Below are 18,399 nucleotides of genomic sequence, written 5' to 3' on the forward strand. Positions count from 1 at the left end.
CAATCCCCTTCTCTGCAACGATTGATTACAGAAATACATGTACATACAAGTCATGAGCATATACATTACAGTAGTATGAAATACGATCTTACATAGTCATAGATATCTTATCCAAAAGATATTGGTGTTGATCCCTAGGTAATGGCTTCGTGAGCAAGTCTGCTATTTGTTCCTTTGTCTTACAAAAAACTGTCCTAACAAAACCTAACCTGGTCAATTGTCTGACATGTTTGTACTTGATGTCAATGTGACGTGACCTCTTTCCCACTGCATCAGCCTGCGAGATATTAATAGCAGCCGTGTTATCCTCATGAACCTCAATAGGATACACTGGTTCTTCCCACAAATTTATTAGGAGATCGTCAAACTACACCAGATCATTAGATGCCTTTGATAAACACACATATTCTGCTTCAGCAGTAGAAGTTGTAATTAACTTCTGTTTACCTGAGTACCAATGGATGGGACTCCCATTCAGGAATATAACATCACCTGAGGTACTCTTCCTGGACTTATTGTCCCCTGCCCAGTCAGCATCGGCATAACAGCATAAACTTGGTTTATCTGATATATCTGGCTCCAACAAAAGTGAATGTTTAACCGTGTTCTTTAAATACCTTAAAACTCTTTTGATTCCACTCCAGTGGTATTGAGTGTGATTCTCAGAATGCCTGCACAGAACGTTTATGGCCAGACTGATATCTGGCTTAGTCCAGCTTGCAATATACAACAGTGATCCTATCACCGACTTATAAAGGGTCTTCTGCTCAAAAGGTTCACTTTCAGCATACATATTATTAAGGAAATCTGTCTGCATGGGTGTGTCACAAGGTTTGGCCTCTGTCATATTGCACCTTTCTACCAATTCTATAATCTTGTCCTGTTGGGAGAGTTCATACCCTTTCTCCGTTTTTACAAATTGGACACCTAGAAATTTATCGATCCGACCCAGAGGCTTTAGGGCAAAATTCTTGCTTAACTCCTTGGAGAACAACTTACATCTATCCTCAGACTTGCAGACATACAAAATATCATCCAGGTAAACCAGGACTGTTTCTTTAATACCCTGGTGATTTTTGATGAACACACATTCGTCGGCTGACAAGGTTGTAAAACCCATCTGTTTTAAACTACTGGTAAGGCATTCATACCACCTTCTGCCAGATTGTTTCAGACCGTAGAGGCTTTTATTTAAAAGCCAAATATCGTTTCCCTTGTGATCTATACCTTGAGGAGCTTTAACATATATTTTCTTGTCTAGCTTGGCATGTAAATATGCTGTTTGTACGTCAAATTGATACACACTCTCCCTTTGTATGGCAGCTATAGTAAGTGCGGTCTTCACACTTTCTGGCCGCACTGTAGGCGAGAAGGTGTCAACATAGTCATCAGGGAATCTTTGTGAGAAACCCTGTGCAACCAACCTCGCCTTGTAAATAAACCTCCCATTCTCAATGGGCTTTTTCTTAAAGACCCATCTTGTGCCAATTACCTTTTTGTTCACTGGTAACTCTGCTGGGGTGAATACCTCTTGTTTTTTCAAACTCTGCAATTCGGTATCCATTGCAGCACGCCAATTTTGTTGTTCTTTATCAGATAACATTAAAATTTCTTCATACCTTTGAGGTGTGAGCAAAACCTGGTCAACAGAAGTAGCAAAATCTTCATACCTAGTGGATCAAACTGGCCTTTTAACTGGTTCTTTATCCACTTCAGTACTGTCTGATAAATTATCCTCTTCACCATCATCATTCTTTGCCTTTAAAGTGGGATGCCCTTCTTTCTATGCTGTCTCTGTCTTCCACTTTAAAATTCCCTTCAAGGGTTTGGGAGGTGTACTGTCCTCCTCATCTCCAAAACCAGAAGTGTCGCTATCAGTAGGTAGGCCTTTAGACACTTTTTCTGTGTTTTTATTTCTACTGCGAGGGGATCTTGAGTCAGGATCTCATTTGCATGGATCCTACTCCAATTAGTGCCTTCATAAAAGGTGGCTGACCTAGATATTACAATTCTGCCATTTGGGGTCCATGAACCTAAAGGCCTTAGAACCTGTCTCATAACCCATAAACCTCAGTTTGGTTGAGACTTTATCCCCCTTCTTTCTAAGCTCTTTTGGGATGTGGACATCAGCCATTACTCCAAATACGTGAAGATGCGCCAATTTTGGCTTATGGCCATACACTATCTCATATGGGGTCTTTTGTACCACACTGGACCATACCCGGCTGAGCATATAATTTGCATACCAAACAGCTTCCGACCAATATGAAAAGCTTAAATCAACATCATCAAGTGCGCACCTTACTATTGTCTGCAGCATTCCACTCCATTGTTCAGCAATCCCGTTCTGAAATGGCAAACATATTATGCCTTTCCTTCTTAACCAATCAGAGAACTGCGCTAAATTAAATTCAGTTCCTCTGTCGGTCAAAATCTTTTGGATATTAACCTTATGCTGGTTCTCCACTAGGCAACAAAATTCCTTAAACTTAGACAATGCCTGATCCTTGGATTTGATAGGGTAAACAAATCCAAACCTACTATGGTAATTCACAATTGTCAGAAAGTAATGATTCCCACTAAAAGAAGCTTTCAGGGGACCCACCAGATCCATATGTACCAACTGAAATGTGTGTTCAGAATATCTCAGGGATTTCTTGGGTGAAGGACTTGTTTTTGACTTCGTGATCCTGCAAATAGAACAGTCCAGAAAAATGTTACAATCTTTAACCCTAGTGCCATTTGAATATTCAGATACCTTTTGTACTACTGGGAAACTTACATGACCCAATCTACGATGCATAAGGTGAGCACATTCATCATGCAATGGCTTGCCAATGGAGACTGCTTTGACATTCTCAGGCTCACTCCTTCCCTGTTTTAAGTTAAAACTTACAGACTTCTTACTATTTAAAACATTTCTACAATTACCTTTAAAATTCCCCTTCTCTTGTGTACCTTTAAAATCATCATCTGAATCAAACTGAGATTCATCATCATCACTATCAAAAGTGGTAACCTGGTTTGTAACATCAGCCTTTGAAATAGGAGAATAATAGGGCAAATCGCTGATTTTCAACACTTCCCCAACCACATGCTTATCATTGGTAACCACAGCAGTTCCCTCTGTGAACAATACCTCTATCCTAGAGTTTTCACTTATCTTCACAGTGCTGAACAAATTATGATCAATGTCAGGTACATATAAAACATCATCAACTTCCCCAAGCCCAGGAATAAAAACCTTACCAATGCCAGCAACTCTTACCCTTTTACCATTTGCAACCTTAACCATGGATTTATATCCCCTCAATTCAGTAAACAAACCTCGATTATTGACAATATGTTTGCTGGCCCCACTATCCAACAACCACAGTTTATCACATTGTTTCCTTGAGAGATCTGATTCAGATGTCTCAATCACAGTGACAAGGTTGCTAGCAAAGCCAAATTTGTCCTTCTTATCATCCTTCCTCGGCCATTTACCCCTTCTCTGACTAGGAGTATTACTTTGTGGCTTCCATTGTGGGGTGGGGGATCTTTTCCTATACCGACCACCAGAGGGCGCCCTTGGCATGCTCTAACATTACGTGGGCAATCCCTTTTGTAATGACCCTTAGGCCCACAATTAAAACATTCTCCAACAATATAAACCTTTTCGGGGCTTTTTGACCTTCTCATATGCCTATCCTTCCCATGGAAAGTTTTTTTTTTTTTGCTTTAATTTATATGCCGCCCTTCTCCGGAGACTCAGGGCGGCTTACAATGCGTTAAGCAATAGCCTTCATACTTTTGTATATTTATACAAAGTCAGCTTATTGCCCCCACAATCTGGGTCCTCATTTCACCTACCTTTGAAAGGATGGAAGGCTGAGTCAACCTTGAGCCTGGTGAGATTTGAACTTGCAGTACTTGCAAGCAGCAGACGTTAATAACAGTGCTTTAGTCCACTGTACTACAGGCTCTATCTTTCCTCAAATTGTCTTCAGCAATTAATTTACCAGACAGAACTTCCAGGGACATATTTTCAGGACTAATGTTATCCAGTTGGGACACAAAATTATCCCAACTAGGATCAAGGGAGTTTATTTATTTATTTATTTATTTATTATCAGATTTATATACCGCCCTTCTCCCGAAGGACTCGGGGCTGTGCACAGCCAAAGTAAAAACATAAATACAAACATTAAAATACAGTTAAAAAGATATATATGCGTTTGACCCCATAGTTAAAAATAATAATAATAAACCTATTAAAAACATTTTAAAAAGTGTTAAGCCAGCCCGGCTTAGTGAAAAAGAAAGGTCTTAAGGGCATGGCGGAAGGCACTGAGGTCTTGGATTCTTCGTATCTCTGGGGGCAGCTGATTCCAGAGGGCAGGTGCCCCCACAGAAAAGGCCCTCCCCCTGGGGGCCACCAGTCTACATTGCTTGGCCGATGGCACCCTGAGGAGGCCCTCTCTGTGGGAGCGCACAGGTCGGTGGGAGGCCATTGGTAGCAGAAGGCGGTCTCGAAGATATCCAAGTCCTATGCCATGGAGTGCTTTAAAGGTGATAACCAACACCTTGAAGTGCACCCGGAAGACCACTGGAAGCCAGTGCAGCTCATGCAGGAGTGGTGTTATGTGGGAGCGCCATGCGGCTCTCCCGCGCGGCCGCATTCTGGACCAGTTGGAGCCTCCGGGTGCTCTTCAAGGGGAGCCCCATGTAGAGAGCATTGCCGTAGTCCAGGCGAGAGATGATGAGGGCATGAGTGACTGTGCACAAGGAATCCCGATCTAGGAAGGACCGCAACTGGCGGATCAGGCGAACCTGATAAAAAGTCCCCCTGGCTACAGCCGTCAGATGTTCCTCCAAGGACAGCTGCGTATCCAGGAGGACGCCCAAATTACGAGCCCTCTACGTGTGGGCCAAAGACTCGCCCCCAATAGTCAGTGATGGTGTCAACTGACTATATCGGGATGCCGGAAACCACAGCCACTCAGTCTTGGATGGGTTGAGCCTGAGCCTGTTCCCCCCCCATCCAGATCCGCACGGCCTCCAGGCACCGGGACATCACTTCAAGGGCATCATTGGGGTGGCCCGGGGTGGAGATGTACAGCTGGGTGTCATCAGCGTACTGGTGGTACTTCACCCCAGTTAATTATGATTCTAACCAAACTCTGTTCATCTACATGCTGTCCCCTTAAAATTAACTCCTCCTTCATTCTATTAAATTCACAAAGGTGTTCGTTCATATCAATACCTGGTTTCAATTTCGCAGAGTGAAATTCCCTGGAAATTCTGCTTGTTGCATTTGAATTCTTGCAACAAAACAATTTAAACAATTTTTGCCAAACCTCACATATAGTTAAACCATGTGGAATACTGGGATACAAAGCAGGGTCAATAGCTGATAGCAAAACACAAAACGCTTTGTGATCAAAAGATCAATTTCCATAGTCCAGGGTTTTGAGGGAGGCTCCAATAATAGCGATAACACATTTTCCCTCATTAAAATTACCTGGACATTTTTAGACCATCCCTCTAAATTCTTTCCACTAATCTGTAAGGTTTCAAAGCCAGATGGCAAAATATTTGCATTTATAGGCGTAAAATTGGGAAATTGCTGCTCCCTATGATGCTGCAAATTTTTAAACTGACAATAGGGCATAGGGATCACAACAGTCGGCTTAAAAACTGCTGATTGGTCATTCAATAACAACCTTTCTTTGATAGGGGAAGGTCGAATTTTCAGGCTGCATGGGCTCAGAGTTCATCCGTGCCTGTGATGCAAGATGCAAAGACCTCCTCGGCTGTCCCTCCATGGAAAACCTTGAGCGTGCTCCTGGAACCTCAACCTCGGTTGGTATAGTCCCAGAGATAGCTCCAGAAACTGGGGGCACAGTGGAAAAGCCCGTCCCATTTACAACAGATGAGGGGTGGGTTGGAGGCGTCAAGGATGTACTAATACTGGCTGCTGCTGCACGTTGAGCCAAGAACAACTGAAAGTCACTTCCAAACAACGTAGTAAAGGTTTCAATTGCGCTAGCAACCTCAGTTTCGGGAGGTGAATCTCTTACATTCAAATTTCTAGCTGGCTGATTTAAAATAGTTTGGACAGTAGGTGGCGCCATAACATTTAGCAGGGAATTCAAAATGGGCAGTCCTTTATTTTCTGCTTTAAGTCTACAGCCGGCAAGGGGGGGCTACGGGGAAGTTTGAAAATCCTTTACCAGCCTGGCGTTTTCCTGAGTTTCAATCCTGTCCTGTACCATTACCAGCACAGTTGCTGCATGCATCAAAACGCTGAGGGCAGCAACTGGATTCTCACATGTCGTGGGGAGACCAAAGGTTCGAAGTATAATTGACCTCATCTCAGCTTCTCCCATGGGTCTCACATTCGATGCCTTAGGGGACGCCCATCCACCTTCTGCTCCTGCAAGCGGGGAAAATTCACTTTCTGCAGCGTGCATCTCGAAAGCTGGGGCATCTGCTTTAAAACTCACAGCCTCTTCGCTCTCCTGCCCAACCGTTGCTTGAAGTCCTCCAGCTGAGGCAATCCTGGCTTGTTCTTCCATCAAACGGCCTTGGAGTTGCTTACTCTTGGTAAAGGCCTGGGTCCCGACTTTATCCTGTTGCATTGGTTTGATAGTAGACATGCTAGTGCGTTGTGCTATGAATCAGGTCCATTGAATCATCCCCTGCTACCAATTGTGAAGGGTGTTCTGGGTTCGAATGAACCATGGCCCGATATGCACACAAACGCACTGAAGCATGCAAGTTGACAGAGGAGTCTTAACAAGGTAACTAGTTTAATAATACAAACACATAAAAACAAACCTACAAAAAGGCATCAACAGCCTAAAAGATTCTCCTCTTAGCAAAGTCCATTTGCTCTAGCCTTCATCCCAAAACGTGGGAGGTTCTCTGTGTTGCTTGCCAGTCTTCTCCTGCAAGTCTTCTCAGGAGCAAGGCAGTGACTCGTTCTTTGCAGTGACTTCAGCTCTGGGGGCTTTCGGCTGTCTCAGCTCACAGCTGCTCCTTCTCTGTGTCTCTCAGTGTCTCTCAGAGAGTCTGCGTGAGAGGGTCTCTCTGAAGCTCAGCAACTCTGCTCTCTTCAGCTCTGTTGCAGCTCTCCTGTGGCTCTGCTCCTGCTGCTACTTATATACTGGCCAACTGGCCGTTGGAAAGTACAGGAAACTCAGAGCCAGGAAGCTGTGCTCTGATTAGTTCATTCAAACCATGCAAATTAAACAATCAATTAGTTCCAGTAAAATGTTCAGAGGCTTTTCCTCTGACACTATTTATTCATATTTGTTCTCTTTTATTCTTTAAAGTTTAACAATCAATTTTTTATCTTAATATCTTTATATTTGTTTGGTGTTGCCTTTCTTCCATTTCATCTTTTTTATTGTACAGCAATCTTTCTACTAAAATCTACCACCTCTCTCTTTTCTTTCCTTCTTACTTTCTCTTCCCCCTCTTCTTCTCCTCCCTACTTCCCCTTCCTTTCTCCTTCTCTTCCTCCCTCTCTTTCCCTCACTCCTATTCTAATTTCCCTTCCTTCCTTCCTCCCTTCTCTTCCTTCCCTCTCTCCTTCCTTCTTCCATCTCTCTTCTCCTTCCTTCATCCCTCTCTATTGCTGTATTTATTTTCAATTTTATATTTTCCACTATGGAGTTCAGACAACTCCAGTCTTTCTTTCATTTCTCAAGTATATTTCTCAAAATTTCCCCTCATCTTTTTAATTATTAGCAGTATATTTCATCTTATTCCATTTTTTCTTTTAAATTTTTACTCAAACAATCTTCCAATCCTTAGACCTTTTACTTTTAATAATATATTTTTACTTTACTTCTTACAAGTATATCATATGAATCATTTTTTGCATTTCAATTTCATTCAGTTTTACATTTAATTTCCATATTCCATCTTATTCAATTAATTCTTATATTATAATTTATTCTTTCCTTTTAGTGTTTCTTCCAATATCATTCTTTCTTTTGCATTACATTGTTCTATTTTTCATTGAACAGCATTTTCACCTATAATTTCTACAACTAGCATCCTTCTCTTTATTAACAAATTAATGTTTTCACTGACTCTTAACCATTTTCTCTTAGTCTCTCCACAGTTCTCTTTCTTGATGTTTTTCTCCCTTTCTCCCATTTCTTTACTTCTTCTTTTTCCTGTTCTTATATTTCCCCTTCAGCCTTTTTCCTTTAATTTTAACTCTATTACTTTTCATTCTCAATCTTATCCCATTTATTTCTCTTTTCTTCATATTTGAGATGTATTTTCCCATATCCATTTTTATTCTATCACTATTGAAGCCAGTGTAATCATCTTTATCTTTTTTTTTTGTTATTTCTTTTTCAATATTATCTCCTTGTTTCTCTTGCTTCTCATTCATCTTTTCTCTTTCTTTTCTTTAGCAAGCTAACCAATTCTCTGCTTCTTTATTTCCCTTAAATGGCTCCCTTACTTTTTGAAACATCTCCCTTAGTGTCTCATATTCATCCTCCCAATTCTCCATATTTTCAATTTTAAAAGGCTAGGATTTTTAAGCTTATTCTTTTCATTTACATATGTGGGGGGGATGCTTTTCAAGGAGCTACAAGGGGGGCTGAGAGCAGAGTCATTCTGACAGTGTCTTTTAAAATTGCTTGGAAGACCCATTTTTTCCTTAACAATAATGGTTTGTATACTTTGGAATAAAACATATACCTGGAAAAAGTACTTGCAAAACTTGGATAGAAGGAAAAGAAAGGCAGGACTGGACTTATTATCAGTAGCTAGTAGTTCATTGTTATCAGTGACTCCGACTGATTCTAAATTCATTTTAAGACTGGGATTGGTGACTACTGAAGTTTAAGTATTCAACATTGGTCTCAGAAATCTTTGATTTGAACTATCAAATCTCTGATTTGAACTATCAAATCTTTGATTTGAACTTTTTTACTATACTTATTCGGTTTACCAGAATGGGAACTTTACTATTAAGCGGCATCCCTAACATGGCTCAAAGATTGGATACAACTTAAAAATAAGCGGATATTAATGATAAAAGGCCATGACCTTCAACTCAGTTGGCATGGCTTTTTATGGGATGGGAAAAATAAATCACACACTTATTTTCAAGTCATAAGGTAAGGGATGCACTACTGAAAGTATGGGAAAAGATTAAAAAGAATCATTATATGAAAGTCCCAGTTTGGTTGTCTACAATGGAAGCAATGATACATGCAAATACCACAGATCTAGATAAAATGGTAAGATATGCAGATTTATTAGACACAAAAGGAGAATTAAAATCAATAGAAGATTTGAAAAAACAAGGAATACATTTGGAATGGTGGCCATATTTACAAATCAAAACTAGATTTAAAAAAGATAAGGAACAATTTGGCATAAACAGGAAACAATTGGAATTAGATAAATTAATATTAGGATCGGGAAGAAAAATGATTACAAATATCTATAATTACTTATTAGGATACAAGTTGGAAGAAGAAACAGTAAAGGAAATGATGATAAGTTGGGCTAGGAATTTCGGACATAACATAGAATTGAATAAATGGGAAAAATAGTGGGAGAAAAATAACAAATTGACCATGGCAGTATCATACAAAGAAAACAGCTATAAAATGTTTTATAGGTGGCATTTAGCACCAGCGAGACTGGCAAAAATGTACCCCAATTTATCACCCCAATGTTGGAGATGTGGTCACAAACTAGGGACATATTACCACATGTGGTGGATGTGCCCTAAGGTGAGGAAATTATGGTATAAAATTAAAGGGTGGTTGGAAGAGATTACACTCCAAAAGATAGATTTTAAACCAGAGATGTTCCTCCTAGGAATGATTGATAGAAAAATGGAAAAAAGTTTCTATTATATTATATTGCATATTCTAACAGCGGCCAGAATTACTCTAGTGCAAATGTGGAAGTCGACCAATACATCATCGGAAGAAACAATAATAAAGAAAATCCTTGAATGCGCCGAAATGGATAAATTAACGATGGAGATCAAAAAAAGAGAAGACTCGGATTATTATAAAGTGTGGAATAGGTTTTATATATGGTTGGAGAACAGAAATCAAATTAGGAAATAAGAATTTAAAGTGAAATTAGATATTAACATACTGGATATAAATGTAAATAATGATCCTGCTAACAAAACAGTTAATTATGAATATTTAAAAATAAAGAGAAGGAGCGGGAGGATAAAAGCTAAGAGTAAAGACAAAAGTCGATGCAGAAAGTTGTAAAATTGTATATATCTGTTGTTAGTATTGTATTATAATGTCTGCTGTATGTGTGTTTTTGTTTTTTGTTTTTGTCTCTTGATTTCTTTTTGCTATTTTGTGTTTGGTTTTAAAATGTAAAATACTCAATAAAAATTATTTTTAAAAGAACTTTGTTTTGAACTCACTTAACCATAATAATTTCTAGATATTTTAAGTGTAGAGAATTCAAGTGTTGAGAATGACCCATTATTTCATCTCTTTTTCTGCACTAGGTACCACTATTTGATTTCTTTTCATTTTATTCAAATAACAACAGAAAACCCAATACAGTTCAGTATGAATTGGCTTTCCAGTCCTTCCTTGATGTACTTTTTCACATTGGTTATCTAGTTTAAATGCCAAAGAAAAATCAATGATATATTTTTCAGACCTTTGGAGGATCACACTGTCAATTGTTCACACTGCTCAAGCAAAACTTACCGGATGTGAATTAAGTTTTAGCTAAAAAATGGAACTTTAATTCCAGAAGTCCATTCTTTAAACTTGGACTTCTGGAATTAATAGGCTCTGGATTAAATCGTACTCCAGACAAAAGATGGAGAAGAGTATCTTGCTTTTAGACATGATAATAGCTGTCTAGAATGGTGAGTTATGAGCTATTTTAAATCATCAGAAATTTAATTTATTACCTGTTAAAAATGCAAAGACAAGGAGTACAAGGAGCAAATAAAAGACCTTCATGTTGGGGTTGAGGAGGCAGGGGAGGGCTGCAAATTGATCGCAAGGGGGTCTTGGAATGGGTGTGAATTCATCCCACAGCCCTCTCCATCCCCTCCTCTGTGAAATTGCTTTCTCCCACTCACTGGTGGTCAGCAAATTCAAAAGGAACCCCCAGCTGAGAATCACTGCCCTAGATTGGTTGATTCAGGGATTTCTTTAGTGTTAACTAATAATGTTAGCTACTTTTGTTACTGGGATAGATTTGTATTGGAGCAGCCTGCAGGCCTCCTGGCAGGAGGCCCCACCTACTGACCCCAACATCACCAAAACACTTCTTCGCACATGCAGAAGAGTGCATGCATGCGTGAGCGAAGTGAGTGCCTGTGCGCGGCCCCACTGCAAACCGGTAGTAAAGGTAAGTAGAACCCACCCCTGGGTGGGGGGCACTGAGGATGAGTTTGTAGTACCAAGGGGGCGGTGGACTGAAAAAGTTTGGGAACCACTGCTATAGAGACTAAAGGGGGGGTGGGAGAGGTTCAGCTGAATGCTGCCCATGATGTATCACTTGAGCTTTGCTTCTTGATCCAAGACCCTAGAAAATCTTTTTTTAAAAACTAGCAAGTTCCACAGCTTTGTAAATTTTATGTGGCTTGCTGCTTGGCAGATGAAGATGGCAGCAATAAGACACAGGTGGAAGGACTATTTCTATAATTCTTACATACAATTAGTAAAGATGAAAACATTGTTAAGTCCAGTTCTGCTCCTGGTGGTCAGAATAGATAGATACAAACATACAGTTTTTGGGCTGTGCCTTCTTCCAGTTTCATACAACCAGGACTGGATTTAGGTTAAAACCTAATAGGCAGTAGCCTAGGGCTCCAAAACATAGAGGGTGCTAATGCTGCCCCTCCTTCCAAATCACTCTAAAAATGCAAATATTCACATTGGTGGGTAGTGGCACCATCAGTCAATGTGGCCCAGGGGCACCTCAAAGTCTTGAGCCAGCACTGTATACAATTACATAAAGATTAACAGGGGAAACTGAACCAGGTGCCAATGCTCCTGCCTGAACCTAACCCAGGTTAGCAAAATCTCAGCAACTGTGTTATATCTAAGTTATTTGAATGCCTGACACTCTGCTTATCAGTTTGTCCCTGGGAAAGGCAGCTTCATTGCCGATTTAAGTATTTAAGTACTGTTTACTCCTGCTAGAGATTCTGTTCCTAGGCTTTTATCCTGACCTGAAGTTTAAAAGTGATCGAGTCTTGATTTACAGTATATGGGTACTAGTGGGAAGAGTGGGAGGTGGTGGGAAGAATCTGGATTGTTGATTTGTAGTGATTGGGCAGTAAGCAATACATCAGAACAACAAGAGGAGAATAGAAACTCATCTCAGAAAAAACATTCAAGTAATAACTAGTGAGAAATTAGTGCAGTAGTTAACATTTTTGACTAAGACTGGGATAATCAAGTTCAGGTTCACCTTCAGCTATGAAATCTCACTGAATAAACTTTTGAGCCAGTCACTAACAGCCATTCAATCTGAAGGAATTATTACATTGTCAGGGATGGTTCACACTCTGGTCAGCTTTAAAACTTCTGTTGCAATAAAATGCTAATTAAAATGGTCAGATCCCTATGGTTTTTTTGTTTGTTTGTTTGTTTTTTTATGCTCTTGGGGATATTCCCCAAGCTCTCCTATCCCTTTGTGATTTGGAAAAGGGAGAAAATCCCAATGGATGTCACTGTTGCCCTGAAGTTTTCTCTTCCCCCTCTTTGAGAGAAATCAGCCTTTTTCATTCCCAGAGAGCAATGAATTAGATGGGACATCAGAAGATATATGAGGCAGAAGATACTATATGGAATACAAATTTAAAGTCATCTGAGGGTTTTATTTATATATGGAAATATCTTTTAGTGATATGGGCAGAAGAATAAAGATATTAAATATATTATGTATGGTAGACCTGTAGGATAGTGGGTGAAATAAAATTGATATGGTACAAGGTGATAGGTAATGTTACTGATTGCTTAGTTCAGGAAAAGGGATGTTATGTTTAGATATTAATATACTTAAAAGATTTGAGTTAAGAGATATACGTATGGGGGTGGATTATGAGTAGAATAAATGCCAAATCAGGATTTATTATATAGCTTCGTAGCCGAATGTTGTTTGAAACGTATAGTATGCGTGGGACATAATAATAATGTTAGAAAGAACTGTTTAGCACATAGGGGGTGGTGTAAAAGGGTGGTAAAGTATTATATAATGTGATATTAATTTGGATTTCATCTTGCAGAAGCCATGGAGGAGGGGAGGGGGAGGGGGGGTTAGGGAGTGGGGGGGAAAAAGGGGGAAAAATTTGTATTTGAAAAACTTTTTCAATAAAAAAAAGAAGAAGATATATGAGGGGTAGAGCTTAAGATGGACCTGACTGAGCACAGAATGAGACTCACCTGAAAGCCCATTTGAAATAATATTCAGCTGCAATGGAAGTAGGAAAGAATTCTCATTTCTGTGCCCACCTTATAAATCCATTGAATATTTGCATTGTTTTTCTGCAGTGTGCCATATTTTTGTACCAAGATTGTAGAAGGAGGCACCAGAGCAATGGATGATTCCCTGTGACCATTTAGCATTACAAGTTGTCCTCGATTTATGATTGTAATAAAACCTGCCTGTTACAGTCATTAGTTGTGATGGACATTAATTGGGTCATGTCACGACTGCCTCAATTTTATGACCTTTTTTCTAGCAGTCATTGAGCAAACCAATTGTTTGCTACTGGCCGATTTTGATATTTGGCAGAAAACAAAAGTAAGTGGCAAATGGCTGTAAATGTGGGCTAGTTGTCAAGTGTCCAAAATGCGGTCATGTGACTCCATGGGGAGGACAGTCATGGTAACTTCAAAACAGTGTCACAGGTACACCAGGGGAGGTCCTTTGTAATTTCAACTGGTTGTAAGATGAGGACTACCAGTATTCTTTATGAGGCAAAGATGATCAGGTTCAACTCGATTGGATGCAAAGTTGATTATTGTTTGTCCTGCTATTTTGGATTATTTTTGGCTTGAAAATGAAGAGGTGGAGCATGAAAGGATGAGAGTCATCACCTGCTTATTTGAGTCTTAGTCTTCCTGGTTGATTAAAACAGCCAGACTGGGACTGGACTCATGATTAATGGTGGTGGTCAGTGCCTTGTGGAACTATGTATCAGCCCATGATTACAGAAGGCAATGATATGACTTCTATTAAAGAGACCTTCTATTGAATTGGGAGATAAATGATCTAGTCCTTCTTGTGGGACCATGCTCAGAAAATAGCATCAGAGGATTCCAGAGTTTTCTCATGTGCCCCTAGTGTTAAAATGTCTATATGAAACTGCTGGGGAAAATCATACCAAGTATGTCATATCAAGAGTTGTGGTAGTACAGTAGTTAGAATGCAGCACTACAGGCTAACTTACTGCCCACTCCAGGAGTCTGATTCTGAACAGATCAAGGTCGACTCAGCTTTCCATCTTTCCAAAGTCAGTAAAATGAGGACCCAGATTGTTGGGGGCAATATGCTGGCTCTGTAAACCTCTTAGAGACTGCTGTAACACACTATGAAGCAATATATAAGTCTAAGTGCTATTGCTATACTTCTAATTACTATCCATCTTAAGTGTCACTTTAATAAAGAAGCAACTTGTTCCTTAATGCTGCCAAAATTTGAAAATGGAAATCAAGATGAAATTAATACAAATAAAATGAAGTTGTTCTTGGTAAATGGAAAGTAGGACCAAGATAATGATTCAGCTTATTTGGTAGAAATGTAAATTTCTCTGAAACAGCAGCTTCACGGGCTGGGTAAACTAATCATCTTCAGGTGATACTGGACTCACCATTGACAATTGCAGTGAATGGTACTTTGTGCCTGATGTGCCAGCTGCAATCCTACATAGCCAGTCAGACCTAGTAATGACTATCCAGGTTTTGGTTACATTTGTCTTTACTGACACATATTCTATCTGGAGTTACTTCTGATAAATGTCTAAAATTTGTAACTAGTACAAAATATATGGTATCAGTACACTTTTAACAAGTGCATGGTATAAGAAATGTATGACTATGCTGCAAATTCAGCATTGGTTATCAGCTACTTATTCGGCACAATTTTAAATGTTAATATTGATATTTAAAACACTCAATGTATCATGACTCCTAGCAACATCTGGATAATTCCTCCCATTTTCTTCGCAAAATTTTTGTAAGTGGTTTGCCACTGCCTCCCTCATTAGGGCTAAGAGAGAGTGACTGGCCCAAAGTCATCCAGCTGCCTTCATGCCTAAGGCAGGACTAGAACTCACAATCTCCCAATTTCTAGCCTGGTGCCTTAATTACAACACCAAACTAATCTTATTTTTCATTTTAGTTTCTTTTATTATCTTATTTTGCATGGTGTAAGTGCAGGACACAAGAAAATACTAATTAATAAATAAATATGGTAGCATACTTATTGCATTTTATGTGCTTGGTTCCTGGAATATATTACAATTCCAAGTTAAAATCGCAAACTGTGAAATTGTGGGCTTTAAGCAAAAGTACATCGCGATAAGCAAGAAGGAAAGGGATCACTACATCTCACAAGATCAATTTCTGGCTCAGAAGACCTGCTATGGAACTCTACATTGTTTGGCTTAAAGAAATGTGATTATATGATTAATAATTTGAGCTTGGAAGGCCTCTTATTTTATAGATAAAAAGGAGAAGAAGGAATATGAAATTGGAGAACTAGCAGCCAGGAAAACATATTCCAGCTGTTAACACCATTTCTGTTCTCCTTCATGTCCCCAGCTTCATAGTGAATGTTGTGTTCAGTCAAAGCACAGTATTAGTAATGTTTCCAGAGGGAAAGCCATGTTACATCTAATGCATTTTTTTTCAGAGTTTTCTTTCTATCATGCCCCCTTTTCCCGTTTCCACTATTCCACAGAAATAGATGAAAGAATAATATTTCTCCCTCTCTCCTCACACATTTGAGGAAGCAGACATTGATAAATTTCCTCTTTAATTTTTAAGGTACACTAAGACTTTCAACATTAATTATGAGTTATACAGTTATTGCTATTAAATAAAAATAAATAATAGTACAAGATACAAAAAGATATTACTAATGATTAATTTTTAACAGAATTAGAATATTAATAAATGAATAACAGTAAACAATCATATTGGTAGTATTTAGATACACAATTAAGTGTAAAAATAAATCTAATAAAATATCATTTTTTGTCCATATCTATCTAGTGCATTTCAGAAAGCGATTCCAGCATACTGGTCAAAGAGCTGTGAAAGGAATGTTCTAAATAAATACAATATTTCTGTATAAAGGAAAACTGAAGACAATACAAATCAGATAATTTGCCACAGTAAAAATATCCCAATGCACCAAGTTCAATAACATCAGTACAGTGAAAACAAAACATAATATTTCAGAATACTTTTTTTTATTATTTCTGGTTTAGCAGTTTAAGAGACCAAGTTAATATTGGAAAACTATTTCATTTAACATTATATGGAAGAGACTTGTGTTATCAGAAAGACCTCTTAATTGGAAAAGGTACTACCAGAGTCCTTTTAATATCTGACTACTTGAGGCTCTGCAGCAGTTGAATTACACTAGGAAGAGGGCTTTGATTTTTTTAATATAGGTATCAGTGTCATTGGAGCATTTGTGCAAAATCATTGTTCTCCTTGTCTCATCCTGTCACATTATGTCCAAAAGATGCATGCTTAAAGCATCAAGGAAGATCAGGAAATGGAGCATCTCCTGTGTCTGCATTCAGTTTTTAGATCTACTTTTCTGATCACTGGTTATGCATAAATTTGGTAAGAGGAAAGGGAAATGGAAGATTATGGGCCCTGCGTAGAGCATAATCATACCTACTATTAGTTTTAAAAGATCCATCTTATACCTGTTACTATGTAATAGCCAGTTGAGACTTAATTAGGGCATTTTAACTTTTCCATTTCCACTCTTTCCTAGAAAGCAGTTTGAAAATGACCCAGATTCATCTTCGCTCTTGCCAAGTCAGAAATGCAGAGGGCAAGGAAGAGAGACCACTGCCCTTTTTGATGGGCACAAGCTTGTAGCAACAAAGTTTGTGTCATCTTTCCACTCCACATGAAAAAGAATGCAAAATTCATCACCTAGCACTTTACATGACATCTCTCCCCATTCTGGAGAAAGGGAAATAGTTGAAATGTCCTTCCCCTTACAAGACAGCTTAGAAGATTGTTGGAATTTAGAACTCTGGAAGACAGATAGGGGGCAGGGAAGACTATAAAGCCTCAGTGATTCCAGCTTTTTTTTTTTTTTTTTTAGAATATTTCTTTCACATCTCAGTCAGCAGTAAATTGGTTCAGCTACTAAACAGAAACTATAGTATGGATCCTGAGCAGTGCAATGACAATTGGAAATGCCCCTAGATTACTGCTTGCCAAAGCATGAATGTGATAGGTATACTTTTAATTAATCAGGGAAATATATTTTCTATTGCCTTTACAGGTAGTCCTTACTTACTGACTCCTTATTTAGCAATTGTTCGAAGTTGCAACAGCACTGAAAAAGGAAATTTACAACTGGTCCTTGAAATGGCAGCCATCACAGAATCCCACAGTTACATGATTGCAATTTGGTTATTTGGTAATTGACACACATTTATAATGCTTGCAGCATCCTATGGTCATAATATTGCCATTTGTGATCTTTGCAGCCAGCTTCTGACAAGCAAAGTCAATGGGAAAGCCAGCAGGAAGTTGCATATACTTAATGACCATGGATAATTCACTTAATGTGTCAGCCTCAGCTTTTGCCTGCTTCAGCTGCCATAAGAAACGGGGGGAGGGATTAGTTATAGGACGAGGGGTGGGGAAATGCAAGATTTGTTTTTCCTTGTAGGATGTGTCTTCATGAGAAACGAAAGTGATTTTTCAAAGGGGACGGCTGTCCAACTGCCCTTGCATTCCTGATGAATGACGCTGCCAGACGTGATGCCACCTGACCTTTGGAAGACCTTTGGATTGGCTGATGATATATGGACAAGGGGGGGGAGATGCTTAGTGGATGCATTTCGCGCGCTTTGCTCACTTCCAGCTTTTCCTGGGTTGTTAATCATTTCATATTCAGTAAAAGTACCAAATTCTTCAAAATGCTTGAGTTTGGGTTTTTCTTTCCTGGATACTGAAGGAAGCATACCTGACATTAAGCTGGAAGTCACAACCAGTCATCCCGGACAAAAAACCGAGGGGACTGAAAATCCAAAGCATGTCAGATCGAGGGAGTGATGAAGAAGGGAAGATGGGGGCAGCGAGTTCAACCGCCCTCCAGTCGGAAAGAGAAACTGCAGAATGGTTGGAAAAACTCCGTTTGGAGCCAGAGGAAGCTAGATGGTCCAAA

Source organism: Pantherophis guttatus, chromosome 5, assembly GCF_059756535.1.
Source record: "Pantherophis guttatus breed Tessera chromosome 5, ASM5975653v1, whole genome shotgun sequence".
NCBI classification, from domain to species: Eukaryota; Metazoa; Chordata; class Lepidosauria; order Squamata; family Colubridae; genus Pantherophis; species Pantherophis guttatus.